Source organism: Nycticebus coucang, chromosome 18 (assembly GCF_027406575.1).
Source record: "Nycticebus coucang isolate mNycCou1 chromosome 18, mNycCou1.pri, whole genome shotgun sequence".
In the NCBI taxonomy this organism is placed as follows: Eukaryota; Metazoa; Chordata; class Mammalia; order Primates; family Lorisidae; genus Nycticebus; species Nycticebus coucang.
In genome coordinates, this window is record NC_069797.1 from 25,416,474 (window position 1) to 25,433,047 (window position 16,574).

The following is a 16,574-nucleotide window of genomic DNA, read 5'->3' on the forward strand; positions in this document are numbered from 1 at the left end:
CCGCCTTCGTTGGAGGGGCGGGTCCTGGGCTCAGGTGCGGCGGCCTCCGCCGGACCCAGGGGGCAGGCGGGAGCTTCTGGGCCTGGCGCGGTGGGAGTCCCGGTCTCCGCTGTCTGAACCGGAGGAAGGCAACGGAGGGCAAGAGCGGGCGAAAGGGACTGGCTCCTGGCCGGATAGGTGAGGCGCGCAAAACTTCTCCTCGGGTAGCGCTGGGTTTGTGGAGTTGTGGCCGATAACAAAAGCGCCGGCCTTGGCGGCCTCGGCGCGGGCGCGCGGGTGTCTGAGAACCTGGAGGGGTGCGGGACGTCACCTCGCCTGCCTCCGCCTGGCACGGGCTCCGGCTGCGCCGCCTGGCTGGGGGAGGGTAGGAGCAGATGAGGGGAGAGCGGCTCGCTGGCCAGCTCGGGGCTTTGTGCTCGCCGCGATTCCGGCTCCTGCTCGGGCCTGCAGACCCCCGGGGCTGCGCCCGCCGGCTTTGGCTAGGACAGCGGCCGGGTCTGCCACCCCAGAGGAACCTGCGTCCTCCTCCCCCATTGTCCCGGCCTCCGGCCGTTTGTGGCTTCCAGGTTGACTTTTTAGGGAGGTTGGCTCCTACTCTTGCTAGGACTGTGTGAGCGGAGCATGCGCTCTGGAGAGGTACGTGTGCCGAGTGGAAGGGGGGAGGCGGGTTGGTGGCTTCACAATGCCTTCCCACGTGCTGCCAGATTTAAAGAGAAATGAACCAGCAGTTACCCCTGCAGTCCAACGCCCTGCGTGTGTCACTCTCAGTTCGGGCGACTTCCCACTCCCTGCTTAAAAGCCAACAGCTCCTAGCCTTCTGCAGAAGCCAAAGGCTGAAATGATGGAATATGTCTTTGAAATAGATACACTAAGAGTTTGAGGTGTTAGTTAAGTCACCTTTATGGCTTCTTAAGGGAAAAGGTTGTCAGGGGCTCTTACAGATTGTATAACTAGATTTATTATTAGACTATGAGCAAGCAGGTTTGGACAAGCACTAAAGTTCTTGATGCTCAAGGGGAGTGACTTGAAGCGAATGGAGAAATTCTAATGATACTACAGCACATCACGAAAAATGTATTGGAAAAGCAATGAAAGACAACCTTTATTGCATCTTATATTTAAAAACACACCCTTTCTCCGTACTTTTTATTGTTTTGGAGGAATAAATTAAAATTTTTTTGGTCTCTTTAAGAATTCTTTATTCAGAATAAGGTTCTATGTCGTGAACTATTAAACAGTATTAAAATACTAAATCAAGATAGTACTCAATTCTTACATAATGGAAAAGATAAAGTAAAAACAAGTCACACAGTAAGTAAAATATGAGTAATAACAGTATTAGCAGTAACAATAAGTCAAAACTTATTTCCTTCCCATTTGTGAATCATCTCTAGATTTTGATGGTGGCTTGGTTCAGTTTTGCACTTTTTGACAGGATGAATCCCAAATATTGATAAAACATTTCCCAGAGCTCTTTGTTAAAGGTTGACTTTCTCATAGGGTACACTAAAGTATACTTTTTTTTTTTGAGACAGAGTCTCACTATGTCACCCTCGGTGGAGTGCTGATGTGTCATAGCTCACAGCAACCGTAAACTCTTGGGTTTAAGTGATTCTCTTACCTCAGCCTCCTGAGTAGCTGTGACTACAGGTGCCTGCCACTAAAGTATACTTTTTAAGGTAGAACAGAGAGAAAGGTTTAGTTTGTTATTTTTGAGGCCTCACTATAAAGTTACTTAGCTGCTGCTGATTGTTTTCTTGACTTTTTTTTTTTTTTGAGAGAGTCTCAAGCTGTTGCCCTGGATAGAATGCCATGGCATCATAGCTCACAGCAACCTCCAACTCGGCTCAAGCAATCCTCTTGCCTCAGTTTTTCTATTTTTAGTTGAGACAGGGTCTTGATTTTTGCTCAGGCTGCTCTCGAACTCATGAGCTCAAGCAATCCACCAGCCTCTGCCTCCTAGAGTGCTAGGATTACAGGCATAAACCACTGCACTTGTCCTGTTTTTTTGACTTCTTGACTAGAAACAATGGACTTTTATTAATATTTTCTTAAATTTTTGAAGGTTTTTTTTTTTTTTTTTAGACAGAGCCTCAAGCTGTTGCCCTGGTAGTATGTCATGGCATCACAGCTCACAGCAGCCTCCAACTTCTGGGCTCAAGCGAGTCTCCTGCCTCTGCCTCCCAAGTAGCTAGGACTACAGGTGCCCGCCACAACACCCGGCTATTTTTAGGGTGCAGTCGTCATTGTTGTTTGGCAGCCCGGGATTTGTACCTGCTAGCTCAGGTGTATGTGGCTGGTGCCTTAGCTGCTTGAGCCACAGGCGCCGAACCATGGTAAAGTGTAATTTCTTCAAATCATTTAGAGTGAACTTTTGGAAGGTTTGATAATTAATAATGCTTTAAAAATCTTGAAGTGTCTGTAATCCTAGTCCTTTGGGAGGTCGAGGCAGGTGGATTGCTTGAGCTCACATATTCAAAACCAGCTTGAGCAAGAGTGATACCCTGTCTCTCCTAAAAATACAAAAACTGAGGCAAGAGGCTTGCTTGAACCCAAGAGTTGGAGATTGCTGTGAGCTATGATGATGCCATGGCACTCTACCCAGGCAACAACTTGAGACTCTGTCCCAAAAAGAAAAAAAATTTTTGGAATTTATTGAATTGGACAGCTACACACACCTGTAATTCTAGCTGCTAGAATTCCAGAAAGTTACAACAATGGCCAACAATGACTACGAGTATTGAGCCCCTAGTCTGCCAAATCTTAAGGATTTTGATTCATTATTTGGGAGAATTTATTGGTTGTGTTTTTGTTGGTAACCGTAAAAAAGAACCTGGTTACTTTCAGAGTTGAGTAAAATGATTCCTTATGTTGTAGAGTTTCTTACTCTTGGCACTACTCATGTTTTGAGCTCATTATTGTTGTGAGGCCTATATTGTGCATTATGGAATGTTTAGCAGTATTCCTGGCCTTTATCCACTAGATGCCAGTAGTGTATTCCCTCAGTTGTGACTGTCAAGAATGTCTCCATTGTCAAATGTCCCGTGAGGAAAAGAATCACCCCAGCTTGAAAATTACTTGGTTAAGGTTTTTTAGTGTAGTAGACCCTTATGGCTATTGTGAAGGAAGAACACCAAACAGATTCATGAAATCAGATAGGTTGTATATTTCCTTATGGATATTATTAGACTGTGACTTACTCCTTGGCAAATTCAAGTAGTGACAGTTCAGCTTTTATAGTGCATTATGTTACACCAGGGGTCCTCAAACTACTGGCCTCGTGGGCCACATGCAGCCCGCCGAGGACATTGATCCAGCCCTCCAGGTGTTTTTGCCACTGCTGCCTGTCCTGCTACAGTGCGCATGTATGGAATGTGTGCGGCACTCTCCGACTCCCCTCCTCTCTGTCTCTCGACTCCTCCTCTCAGACTCCTCCTCTCAGTCTCGGGACTAACAGATGCACACTTGCATCACTTGTTACGACTAGCAGTGACAGATATGGAACCAGACATTGACCATCTCATTAGCCAAAAGCAGGCCCATAGTTCCCATTGAAATACTGGTAAGTTTGTTGATTTAACTTTAGTTCTTCATTTTAAATATTGTATTTGTTCCCGTTTTGTTTTTTAATTCAAAATAAGATCTGTGCAATGTGCATAGGAATTTGTTCATAGTTTATTTTTTTTTAAACTATCGTCCGGTCTATGTGCTCGCATCATCCTCCCTAGTAGCTGGTACTACAGGTGCCCCCCACGACACCCAGCTAGATTTTCTATTTTTATGTAGAGGTGGGATCTCCCTCTTGCTCTGGCTGATGTCATACTTGTGAGCTCAAGTGATCCACCACCTTGACCTCCCAGAGTGCTAGGATTACTGGTGTGAGCCACTGCACCTGGCCTTGAAATTGTTTTTGTAGAGGTGGAATCTCTCAGTATTGTCTAGGTTGGTTGCAAATTATCTTCCCACTTTGGCCTTCCAAAGTGCTGCGATTACAGGTGTGAGTACCTGTCCAGTTTTTTAAAAATGGTAGTATATGTACTGGTTAAAAATGCAAAGAGTGTAGCCGGGCGTTGTGGCGGGCGCCTGTAGTCCCAGCTACTCGGGAGGCTGAGGCAAGAGAATCGCTTAAGCCCAGGAGTTGGAGGTTGCTGTGAGCTGTGTGAGGCCACGGCACTCTACCGAGGGCCATAAAGTGAGACTCTGTCTCTACAAAAAAAGAAAAAAAAAAAAAAATGCAAAGAGTGCAGGGAGGCGCCTGTGGCTCAAAGGAGTAGGGCGCTGACCTCATATGCCAGAGGTGGCTGATTCAAACCCAGCCCTGGCCAAAACTGCCAAAAAAAAAAAAAAAAAAAGCAAAGAGTGCAGAAAGTCTTTCCAACCCTGGTCCCATGTTCTTTTTCAGAAAAGCATCCATCTTCAAATTTATGTTTCAGATGTTTATATGGACTGATATTTACTGAGGACTGACTTCTACCAGTCACAGTGCTGAGTACTTTACATGTATTATCTCATTTAATCCTCTCAATAAGGAAGTAGAGGCTTAGGCTAAGTAATTGACTCATGCTCACTGGTGCTACTAGTGCTGCTGTTAGAATCAGGACCTTCTTATTTTAGTAACTTTTTATTTTTAATTGGGTATAATTGCCTCCCAGGGAACAGTAATTAATCATGAAATATGATTTAAAAAAATTTTTTTTTTTGTAGAGACAGTTTCACTTTATTGCCCTCGGTAGAGTGCCGTGGCGTCACACAGCTCACAGCAACCTCCAACTCCTGGGCTTAGGCGATTCTTCTGCCTCAGCCTCCCGAGTAGCTGGGACTACAGGCGCCCACCACAACGCCCGGCTGTTTTTTTTGTTGTTGCAGTTTGGCCGGGGCTGGGTCTGAACCCGCCACCCTTGGTATATAGGGCCAGCGCCCTGCTCACTGAACCACAGGCGCCGCCCCGATTTAAAAAATTTTAAATATTCAGCTGGGCACGGTGGCTCACACCTGTAATCCTAGCACTCTGGGAAGCCAAGGAGGGTGGACTGCTTGAACTCTTAGCCTGAGTCAAAGCGAGACCCCGTCTCTAAAAAATAGCCAGGCATTGTGGCAGATGCTTGTAGTCCCAGCTACTGGGGAGGCTGAGACAAGAGAATCACTTGAGCTGGAGAGTTTGAGTTTGCTGTGAGCTGTGATACTACAGCACTCTACTGAAGGTGACCAAGTAAGACTCTGTCTCAAAAAAAAAAAAAAAAGATTTTTTAACACAAATTAAATGAGCAATGCTGTGAAATGCTGGCTACCCATGTAAGCAGGTTGTTGTGATGAGTATATTTCTCAGACTCAGTGGACAAATTAAAGGTGACCATAGAAAGTGTATTTTAGGCCAACCTGGGAAGATCCCTTGAGTTCAAGGTTACTGAGAGCTAGGCTTAAACCATGGTACTCTAGCCTGGGCAACTGAGTGAGACTCACACACACACCCCAACAAAAGTGGTCCTAGGGCCAGGGGAAATAGCTTGAGGCTAGTATCCTGCAAAATCAAAGTAAATGTATTTGAATTTAATGTCACAGACCAAGGGAGCACTAAACTTTTTGGTGTTGGCAATTAATGCAGAGAAAAAATTTTGGACTAATTGGACTTATTTTCTACCCTAACCCTACTAAACTTTATGACTAGTATTTATAAAGAATAAGTAGAAGCTTTTTTAAGAAGACACTTGAAGGTTTTTAGATTTTCATTGCTTACTTTTTATCAGCATGTATAGACATTCCATGTTTACATAGATATTCCAGAACTAGGAAGAAAAATCCCTCTGTGCAGGAATGAAAATTATTGAGCTTCTTTTGTTGTAGAAATCTTGATTGTATATTTTATTTATTTTTATTTTTTTGCAGTTTTTGGCCAGGGCTGGGTTTGAACCCGCCACCTTTGGCATACGGGGCTGGCGCCTTACTCCTTGGAGCCACAGGCGCCACCCTTGATTGTGTATTTTAAAGTAATCTGGAAAATTCCAGAATCTGTGAAATGCTGGCTATCCATGGAAGCGAGTTGTTGTGATGACTGTGGAAACACTTGTGGAGTCTATAAAAATATAGTGGCCTCATCTCCAGAGAATATTAGTCCACTAGTGTTGGTGAGACTCAAGAATCCAATTTTTTTTTTTTTGAGATAGAGTCTCAAGCTGTTGCCCTGGTTAAAGTGCTATGGCGTCATAGCTTTCAGCAACCTCCAACTCTTGGGCTCAAGTGATCCTCTTGCCTCAGTTTTTATATTTTTAATAGAGACTGGGTCTTGCTTTTGCTCAGGCTGGTATTGATTGTGAGCTCAAGCAATCCACATGCCCCAACCTCCTCGTTATTTGGTTCAGTTGTCATTGTTGTTTAACAGGCCTGGGCTGGGCTTGAACCTGCCAGCACCACCTGTGACTGGTGCCCTACTCACTGAGCTATGGTCGCTGAGCCCCAGCTCTTTTTAGAAATAGGGTCTCACTCTTGCTTGGGCTCTCGCTGAGGATGGTTTTGAACCTGTGAGCTCAGGGCCATCCACTGGCTTTGACCTCCCAGAGTGCTAGGATTACAATTGTGAGCCACCAGGCGTATCCTACTTCCTGCTTTTTTTTTTTTTTTTTTGTAGAGACAGAGTCTCACTGTACGGAGTGCCGTGGCATCACACGGCTCACAGCAACCTCTAACTCTTGGGCTTACGGGATTCTCTTGCCTCAGCCTCCGGAGCAGCTGGGACTACAGGCACCCGCCACAACGCCCGGCTATTTTTTTGTTGCAGTTTGGCCGGGGCTGGGTTTGAACCCGCCACCCTCGGCATATGGGGCTGGCGCCCTACTCACTAAGCCACAGGCGCCGCCCTACTTCCTGCTTTTTTGATATATGTGTTTCATTATCTGCCCTGTTCATATGGTATTTAAAGACTCTTCTGCAAAAAAGGAGATTAAAAGGTTTGGTATTTCTTATTGGCCTTTCTAGAATATATTAGCACTCTGACATACATGCAATAATGTTAACAGTCTTTAATTTAATTTAATTTTTTATTTATTTATTTTTTTTTGTGGTTTTTGGCCGGGGCTGGGTTTGAACCCGCCACCTCCGGCATATGGGACTGGCGCCCCACTCCTTGAGCCACAGGCACTGCCCAATGTTAACAGTCTTAAACAGAAAGAGTAATAATTGATTTTTTTTTTTTTTTAGACAGAGCATCAAACTGTTGCCCTGGGTAGAGTGCCATGGCATCACAGTTCACAGCACCCTGCAACTCCTTGGCTTAAGCGATTCTCTTGTCTTAGCCTCCCAAGTAGCTGGGACGACAGGCGCCTGCCACATGCTTGGCTATTTTTTGGTTGTAGTTGTCATTGTTGTTTGGCAGGCCCGGGCTGGATTCAAACCTGCCAGCTTTGGTGTATGTGGCTGGTGCCTTAGCCACTTGAGTTACAGGCGCCAAGCCGCAATAATTGATTATTAACAGTTGCTAGCTCATGTTTAGAAATAGAATATAAATCTTTATTTTATTATTTTTTGGAGACAGAATCTCACTTTGTTGCCTTTGGTAAAGTGCTGTAACGTCACAGCTCACAGCAACCTCAGGTTTCTGGGCTCAAGAGATTCTCTCTCTTTTTTTTTGAAAGTATTTTCTGAAAGACACCAGATTGTTTTATTTTATTTATTTATTTATTGCAGTTTTTGGCCAGGGCCGGGTTTGAACCTGTCACCTCCAGTGTATGGGGCCGGCGCCCTACTCCTCCTTGAGCTACGGGCACCACCCTCAAGTGATTCTCTTGTCGCAGCCTCCCAAGTAGCTGGGTCTATAGGCACCCACCATAACACCTGGCTATTTTTAGAGACAGGGTCTCACTCTTGCTTAGTCTGGTGGCCTCGGCCTCCCACAGTGCTAGGATTATAGGCGTGAACTACCATGCCTGACCTCTGGAAGAGAAATCTTAAATTTACATTGTGTCAAACTAATTGTTTAGCAGAATTTGGGAATTTTTATGTCCGTATGTTGTTATAGAAATAATGTTACTACTGTATATTGTATTGAATATCCTGCCTGAAAAAAAGGAATAAATGAAACATTTTGGTTTAGGGCAGGGCAATGTATGATTGACAAACTGCATTTGCTTGTATGCAATGTAGTTGAGGGAGCATCAAGGAATTATTTACCCAATGTGTTAGAAAATCAAAATGACTTTCAGGTCACTTTGTTTTTCAGTCACTGATTGTGATAATGAAATTTAGTTGGTTTTTTTTTTTTTTTTTTGTAGTTTTTGGCCGGGGCTGGGTTTGAACCCGCCACGTCCTGTGTATGGGGCTGGTGCCCTACTCCTTGAGCCACAGGTGCTGCTGAAATTTAGTTTTTTATAAATACAGTAGTTTAATTTTTTATAATATATTTCAGAGTGAAACATACTTTATACATGAGTCTTTTTGTAATAGTCGACCTCACTTTCAAATAACTGCTGAATATATTAAAATGTGTTGAACTATGCCAGGAGCAGTGGCTCATGCCTGTAATCCGAGTGCACTGGAATGCTGAGGCAGGTGGATTGCCTGAGTTTAGGAGTTTGAGACCAGCCTGAGCAAGAGTGAGATCCCTGTCTCTATTAAAAACAGGAAAACTGGCTTGGCGCCTGTAGCTCAGTGGCTAGGGCACCAGTCACACACACCAGAGCTGTTGGGTTCAAATCCAGCCTGGCCCTGCCAAACAACAATGACAACTACAACAACAACAAAAAATAGCCAGGCGTCGTGGCGAGTGCCTGTAGTCCCCAGCTACTCTGGAGGTTGAGGCCAAAGGATCTCTGAGCCCAAGAGTGAGCTATGATGCCAGGGCACAGAGTGAGACTCTGTGCTCCTAAGTAAGTAAGTAAGTAAATGAATGAATGAATAAATAAGTGAAATGTTGAACTAAACATTCAACATTACAAAGTCTGTAATTTGTAGGTATTTATTAGAATATCAGCATAATTTATACTTACTATAATGTATTATATAGCTTAAGCTAATATATTTATAACTTGTAATATGTCCACATAGAGTTGTGAAATTAGATGCTTTGATTATTATTTGTTTTTTAGAGATAGAGTTTTTGTCTCCTGAGCTGGAGTGCAGCAGTGCTGTCTTTGCTCACTGTGACCTCAAATTTCAGGGAGCATGGGATCTTCCTGTCTTAGCCTCTCAGGTATCTAGGACTGCAGGCACAGGTCACTATGACTAGCTAATTAAAAATAAATTTTTTTTTTGTAGAGATAGAGTCTCATTGTGTTTCCTGGGCTGGTTTTCAATCCTGATTTCAAGTGATCCTCCTGCCTTAGCTTCCCAAAGTACTGGCAGCCACTGGTCTGGCCTGTCTTAATTGTTAATAGAGTGATAATCTAGTTTGTAAAATCTGATAATTGACTTCTTTAAGTGAAGTGCAGTAATTGTACTGTCAAGATGAGTTTCAATATTTGCATTATTTGGGCTTGGGTATTTCAGTGCAAGTTTTTTTGGGTGGGGGGAGTGATTATGCTGATTTATAGTAAACTGGAATGTGGTTGTGCCCTTGTTTCACAAGTAAAATATTCTTTTGTGTTCTTTTCTTTTAATGGAGTCAGTTCAATTTAAGATGGAGAATTTGGCGATTTTTTTTTTTTTTTGTAGAGACAGAGTCTCACTTTATGGCCCTCGGTAGAGTGCCATGGCCTCACACAGCTCACAGCAACCTCCAACTCCTGGGCTCAAGCGATTCTCTTGCCTCAGCCTCCCGAGTAGCTGGGACTACAGGCGCCCGCCACAACGCCCGGCTATTTTTTGGTTGCAGTTTGGCCGGGGCCGGGCTTGAACCCGCGACCCTCTGTATATGGGGCCGGCGCCCTACTGACTGAGCCACAGGCGCCGCCCAGAATTTGGCGATTTTTAATTTTTTCTTTTTCTTTTTTTTTTTTTGAGACAGAGCCTCAAGCTGTCGCCCTGGGTAGAGTGCTATGGCATCACAGCTCACAGCAACCTCCAACTCCTGGGCTCAAGCGATTCTCCTGCCTCCGCCTCCCAAGTAGCTGGGACTACAGGTGCCTGCCACAACGCCCAGCTATTTTTTGGTTGCAGCCGTCATTGTTGTTTGGCAGGTCCAGGCTGGATTCGAACCCACCAGCTCAGGTGTATGTGGCTGGCACCTTAGCCGCTTGGGCCACAGGCGCCGAGCCCATTTTTTAATTATTGAGAAAGTTTTGGTGGAGTGTAAATTTTTGTTAGAATTATATGACCTCTAAGAGTCCATTTAGTGTCACCGTTCATTGGCTTGCAGGAAATAACTTTTCAGATAAGAAAATATGTGCTTCTGGAAATAGCCTGGCAAGGTACACATGGTATAGTTACATATGGTTAATGGCATTTCAAGTACAGAAAAGTACAAAAAAATTTTGGTAATGAAGATGACTTATTGATATGTATCAACAGTTAAATGTGAGAAAATAAGGATTAAAATGCAGTTCCAGGAAATAAGATATTTAAATGTTAAAATATAATTTTTTTTTTGAGACGTTAGAGTCAGTAGAGTGCTGTGGCATCATAGCTCATAGCTGGGAATACAGGTGTTCACCACAAGGCCCAGCTATTTTTTTTTTTTTGAGGCAGAGTCTCATTATGTCTCCCTTCATGGAGTGCTGTGGTTTCAGCCTCCCAAGTAACTGGGACTACAGGCCCACCATGATGCCTGGCTTTGTTTTTGTTGTAGTTGTCATTGTTGTTTGGCAGACCTGGGTTGGGTTTGAACCCACCAGCTCCAGTGTATGCGGCTGGTGCCCTAGCTGCTGAGTGCAAAGCAGGGCTGAACCAAGAGTCTTTTTTTCTTAAACACTACACCAGAGGTATGAGCCATGAAAGGAAATATTGGAAAACTGGACATCAAAATTAATAACTTTGTAAAGGATCATGAGAAGAGGATGAGAAGCTGCTGAGTGAGGTGGCTCACGCCTGTAATCCTAGCACTCTGGGAGGACAAGGTGGGTGAATTGCCTGAGCTCAGCAGTTCAAGACTAGCCTGAGTAAAATCGAGACCCCCATCTCTACAAAACTAGAAAAACTGAGGCAATAGGATCACTTCAACCCAAGAGTTGGAGGTTGCTGTGAGCTATGATGCCATGGCACTCTACCCTGGGTGACAGCTTGAGACTCAAAAAAAAAGGATGAAAAGCCACGCTACAATCTGGAAGAACACATTTGGAAGCTACATATCTGGCAACTGTTTGCAACTAGAGTATATAAAGAACCTATAGCAGTAAACAAAAGAGCCCCCCTAACCAAACAAAAAACGCCCAGTTCATTTAGAAAATAGACACAAGAACATACATTTCACTGAACAGGACATGCATACAGCAAATAACCAAATGGAAAGATGTTCAAGATCTTTAGATAGGGGAATTGCAAATGGAACCCACAAGAAAATATCATCACATAACCTATTATTATAGTTAAAATAAAAAAAAAAAGAATAATAACACGAAATGCTGTCAAGGATACAGAGAGGGCGGCGCCTATGGCTCAAAGGAGTAGGGCGCCGGCCCCATATTCCGGATGTGGCGGGTTCAAACCCAGCCCCGGCCAAAAACTGCAAAAAAAAAAAAAAAAAAGGATACAGAGAAACTTTATCTCTTAGATATTGCTGGTAGGAAAGTAAAATGGTTCAGCCATCATACAAATGTTTGCAGTTTCTTTCTTTTTTTTTTTTTTTTTTTTTTTTTATCCTCGGTAGAGTGCTGTGGCATCCCACAGCTCACAGCAACCTCCAACTCCTGGGCTTAGGCTATTCTTGTGCCTCAGCCTCCCTAGTAGCTGGGACTACAGGCGCCCGCCACATTGCCTGGATGTTTTTTTGTTGCAGTTTTTATGAAACTAAATTATGTACTTACTATACTATCAATCGCACATTTGTGTATTTATTTATTTATTTATTTTTTGTAGAGACAGAGTCTCACTTTTATGGCCCTCGGTAGAGTGCTGTGGCCTCACACAGCTCACAGCAACCTCCAACTCCTGGGCTTAAGCGATTCTCCTGCCTCAGCCTCCTGAGTAGCTGGGACTACAGGCGCCTGCCACAATGCCCAGCTATTTTTTGGTTGCAGTTTGGCCGGGGCTGGGCCTGAACCCACCATCCTCAGTACATGGGGCTGGCGCCCTACCAACTGAGCCACAGGCGCCGCCCACATTTGTGTATTTATTTTAGGGAAGTGAAAACTTAAGTCCTCACAAAAGCCTGTGTAAATGTTCATAGTAGCTTCATTAGTAATAGCTTAAAGCTGGAAATAATTGAATTGTCTTTCAGTGGGTGAATAAGTTAAACTATGGTGTGATAATACTATGGAACATATTATGCATCAGAAAAAAAGGGCACAAACTATTAATACACACACACACACAAAAATCTTGGTTGATCTCAAGGGAATTACACTAAATCCTAAAAGCCCATCTCAAAAGGTTACATACTGTGTAATTCCATTTGTATGTATAAAAATTTTTTTCTTGGCTGGGTGTGGTGGCTGGTGCCTGTAATCTTAGCACCCTGGGAGGCCGAGGCAGGTGGATTGCTTGAGCTTACGAGTTTGAGACAAGCCTGAGCAAAAGCAAGACCCTGTCTCTAATAAAAACAGAAAAACTGAGGCAAGAGATCTCTTGAGCCCAAGAGGTGGAGGTTGCTGTTACGACACCATGGTGTGGTACCCAGGGCAACAGCTTGAGACTCTTGTCTCAAGAAAATAAAATAAAAAATAAAACTTTTTTTCTTATAGTCAAAATTTTGTAAGCTTTGATCTTAAACAGTCTTAAATGTATGGTTCAGTAGTGGTAAGTATGTTCACTATGTTCATGTTGTGAAACTGATGTCTAAGACTTTTTCATTCTCCAAATCTGAAACTCCATTAAATAACAGCTTCCCATCTCTCCCTCAGGGCGTGGGGGGCAACATCATTATCCTTTGTATTAATTTGACTACTTTAGGTACCTTATGTAAGTAGAATCATGCAGTGTTTTGTCTTTTTGTGACTGAGTTATTTCACTTAGGAGATCGTCCTTACGAGGTCATTCATGTTGTAGCATATGACAGGATTTCCTTCCATTTAAAGGCTGAAGAGTGTTCCATTGTGTGAATATCATATTTTGTTTATCCATTCATCTGTGGAGGACATTTGGATTGATTCCACCTCTGGATCTTGTGAATAGTGCTGCTATGAATAGAAGTGTGCAAATAGACCCTTGATCTGACTTTTTTTTTGAAATAGAGTCTCACTTTATCATCCTTGGTAGAGTACTGAGGCATCATAACTCACAGCAGCCTCAACACTTGGACACAAGTCTCAAGTAGCTGGGACTACAGGCGCCGCCACAGCGCCATGCTATTTTGTAGAGGTGGGGTCTCACACTTACTCTGGCTGGTCTCAAACCTGTAAGCTGAGGCAATCCACCCAGGTCAGCCTCCCAGTGTGCTAGGATTACAAACATGAGCCACAGTGCCCAGCCTAATACTAATTGACTTTTTTTTTATTTTTTTTGAGACAGAGTCTCAAGCTGTCACCCTGGGTAGAATGCTGTGGCATCATACCTCACAGCAACCTCCAACTCTTGGGTTCAAGTGATCCTCTTGTCTCAGTTTTTCTATTTTTATTAGAGACGGTTTGGCTTTTGTTCAGGCTGGTCTCGAACTCTTGAGTTCAAGCAGTCCACTAACTTTGGCCTCCCAGAGTGCTAGGATTACAAGCCTGAGCCACCGTACCTGGCCACTGTTGACTTATTAAAATGTATACCCAGAAGTGGGATTGCTGGATCTTATGGTAGTCCTATTTTTTATTTTAGTAGATTGTTTTTTAGAGCATTTCAGGTTCTTAGTAAAAGAGATTCCCTATAAAGAAAGGGAAAGATCTTATAAAAGATTTCCCCTATACCTCTGCCACACATCATATAGCTTCCTACATTATCAACATCAACCACCAAAAGGTTACACTTGATGAACCTAGTTTGGAAAGTGCTAGTTTTAAATTTTTTGTAGAATCTCCATACTGTTTTCTATAGGGGCTAAATGATTGTATAATTCCCACCAAGAGTATAAAGGGGAGAGGGTTCCAGTTTCTCCGTATCCTCATAAATACTTGTCTCCCCCCCCTTTTTATTTTTGCAGTTTTTGGCCAGGGCTAGGTTTGAACTCGCCACCTCCAGCATATGGGGCCAGTGCCCTACTCCTTTGAGCCACAGGTGCTGCCCAGTTCATTTTTTTTTTTTTAAGACAAGAGTCACTATGTCGCTTTCAGTAGAGTGCTGTGGTGTCACAGCTCACAGGAACCTCAAACCCTTGGGTTTAAGCGATTCTCTTGCCTCAGCCTCCCAAGTAGCTGGGACTATAGGTGTCTGCCACGATGCCCGGCTATTTTTGTTGCAGTTGTCATTGCTGGCCCAGGCCAGGTTTGAACTCACCACCCTCAGTGTATGTGGCTGGCGCCGTAACCACTTTCCTACAGATGCCAAACCTTAAGAGATTCTCTTGCCTCAGCCTCCCAGGTAGCTGGGACTGCAGGCGCTGGCCACAACGCCTGGCTATTTTTTGGAGGTGAGGTCTTGCTCTGGCTAAGACTGGTCTTGAACCTGTGTGCTCAGCCAATTCATCTGCCTTGGCCTCCAAAGTGCTGGGATTATAGGTGTGAGCCACTGCGCCTGGCCACTTGTCTGTTTTTTTGAGTAGTCATCCTAAAGGCTGTGAGATATCTCATTGTTTTGATTTGCCCTTCTCTGATATGTCAGAGACAACAATTAGGAAATTGTCCATCTTTTTGTTTTTGAGACAGAGCTCATTCTGTTCCCCCAGACTGGAATGCAGTGGTGTCAGCCTCTCTCATAGCAGCCTCAAACTCTTCCAGGAGGTTGTTGAGGTTGTTGCTGTGAGCTATGATGCTATGGCATTCAACTGAGGGCAACAAAGTGAGGCTCTTGTCTCAAAAAAAAAAAAAAAGTGCATAGACACACACACATGAGAAAAATCAGTATATAGTAATCCCTCTTTAACCTTGGATGATAAATAACATATTTTCAGAACCCCCAGTGGATGCCTAAAAACTAGGCAGTGCCAAACTCTATTTTTTCCCTGTATATACACCCCTGTGATAAAGTTTAATTTATAAATTAGATATAGTAAAAGATTAATAACAATAATAGTAGAATAATATACCAGTATCATTATCTTGCACTTTGAAGCCTTCTTAAGATAAAGATTACCTGGCTCGGCACCCATAGCACAGTGGTTACGGTGCCAGCAACATACACCAAGGCTGGTGGGTTCGAGCCCCGCCCAGGCCAGCTAAACAGCAATGACAACTATAATAAAAAAAAAAAATAGCTGGGTGTTGTGGCGGGTGCCTGTAGTCCCAGCTACTGGGGTGGCTGAGGCAACAGAATCGCTTAGCCCAATAATTTGAGGCTGCTGTGAGCTTTGAGGCCATGGCACTCAACCGATGATGACATAGTAAGACTATCTCAAAAAAAAAAAAAAAGATAAAGATTACCTGAACTGAGCACTGAAGTACCAGCTGTTAAGTGACAGGTAGTGGGTTTGCCACAGGATTCCATCATGTTACTCAGAATGGCACACCATTTAAAACTTATGAACTGTTTAATTCTGGAATTTTCCATTTACTATTTTTGGACAAAGTTTAGCCACAGGTGACTGAAATTGTGGACTACTGTAAAGTAGGTGGATTGTACCTCGTGTCAGTTTCTTTTTTTTTTTTTCGTTTTTTGGCCCTGGTGGGTTTGAACCCACCACCTCCAGCATATGGGGTGGGTGCCCTACTCCTTGAGCCACAGGCACCGCCCCCCTCGTGTCAGTTTCTTGGGTTTGGTAGTGTTGGTAGTTTGTTAGCGTTGGGGAGAAAGAAACTGAGGAAAGAGTACAGGAGAACTTTTCTGTATTTTTCAATTGTGCTGTCACTGTATTTCAAAATAAAAATTTTCAAAAACTCACTTGTAACCAAACTTTTTTTGTAGAGACAGAGTTTCACTTTATTGCCTTCGGTAGAGTGCCGTGGCGTCACACAGCTCACAGCAACCTCCAACTCCTGGGCTTAGGCGATTCTCCTGCCTCAGCCTCCCGAGTAGCTGGGACTACAGGCGCCTGCCACAACGCCCGGCTATTTTTTTGTTGCGGTTTGGCCGGGACTGGGTTTGAACCCGCCACCCTCGGTATATACGGCCGGCACCCTGCTCACTGAGCCACAGGCGCTGCCCATACCAAACGTTTTTTATCAATATTTTTTAAGTAGAGAACTTTAAAAATCTTTCCATTCATAGTTACAAACGTAGCAACATAATTGTTGTGTTAACATTCAAGGAACAGGAAGTTGAAATAGAACAATACGTAGTTTGGATTAGAGATTCCAGCTTAATTTTTAAGTAATACAGTCCTTGTTTAACTTCTTGTCTGAAAAATGGAATAAAGGATCAGGGTAAAAGTTTGTTCACTGAGCTATTGTATGTAGTTGCGTTGACATACTGGAGTAATACAAAGATAATTGATTATTAGCACTACCTTGAACTTCTAGAACTGTGTAAATAAAGCTGTA

At 43.6% G+C, this 16,574-nt stretch overlaps 1 protein-coding gene across 1 annotated transcript in view; it reads left to right on the plus strand.

Moving 5' to 3' along the window:
- UBE2G1 (ubiquitin conjugating enzyme E2 G1) overlaps positions 1 to 16,574 on the plus strand; it is a 113,464-nt gene that overhangs the window by 1,209 nt on the left and 95,681 nt on the right. The window lies entirely within an intron of this gene.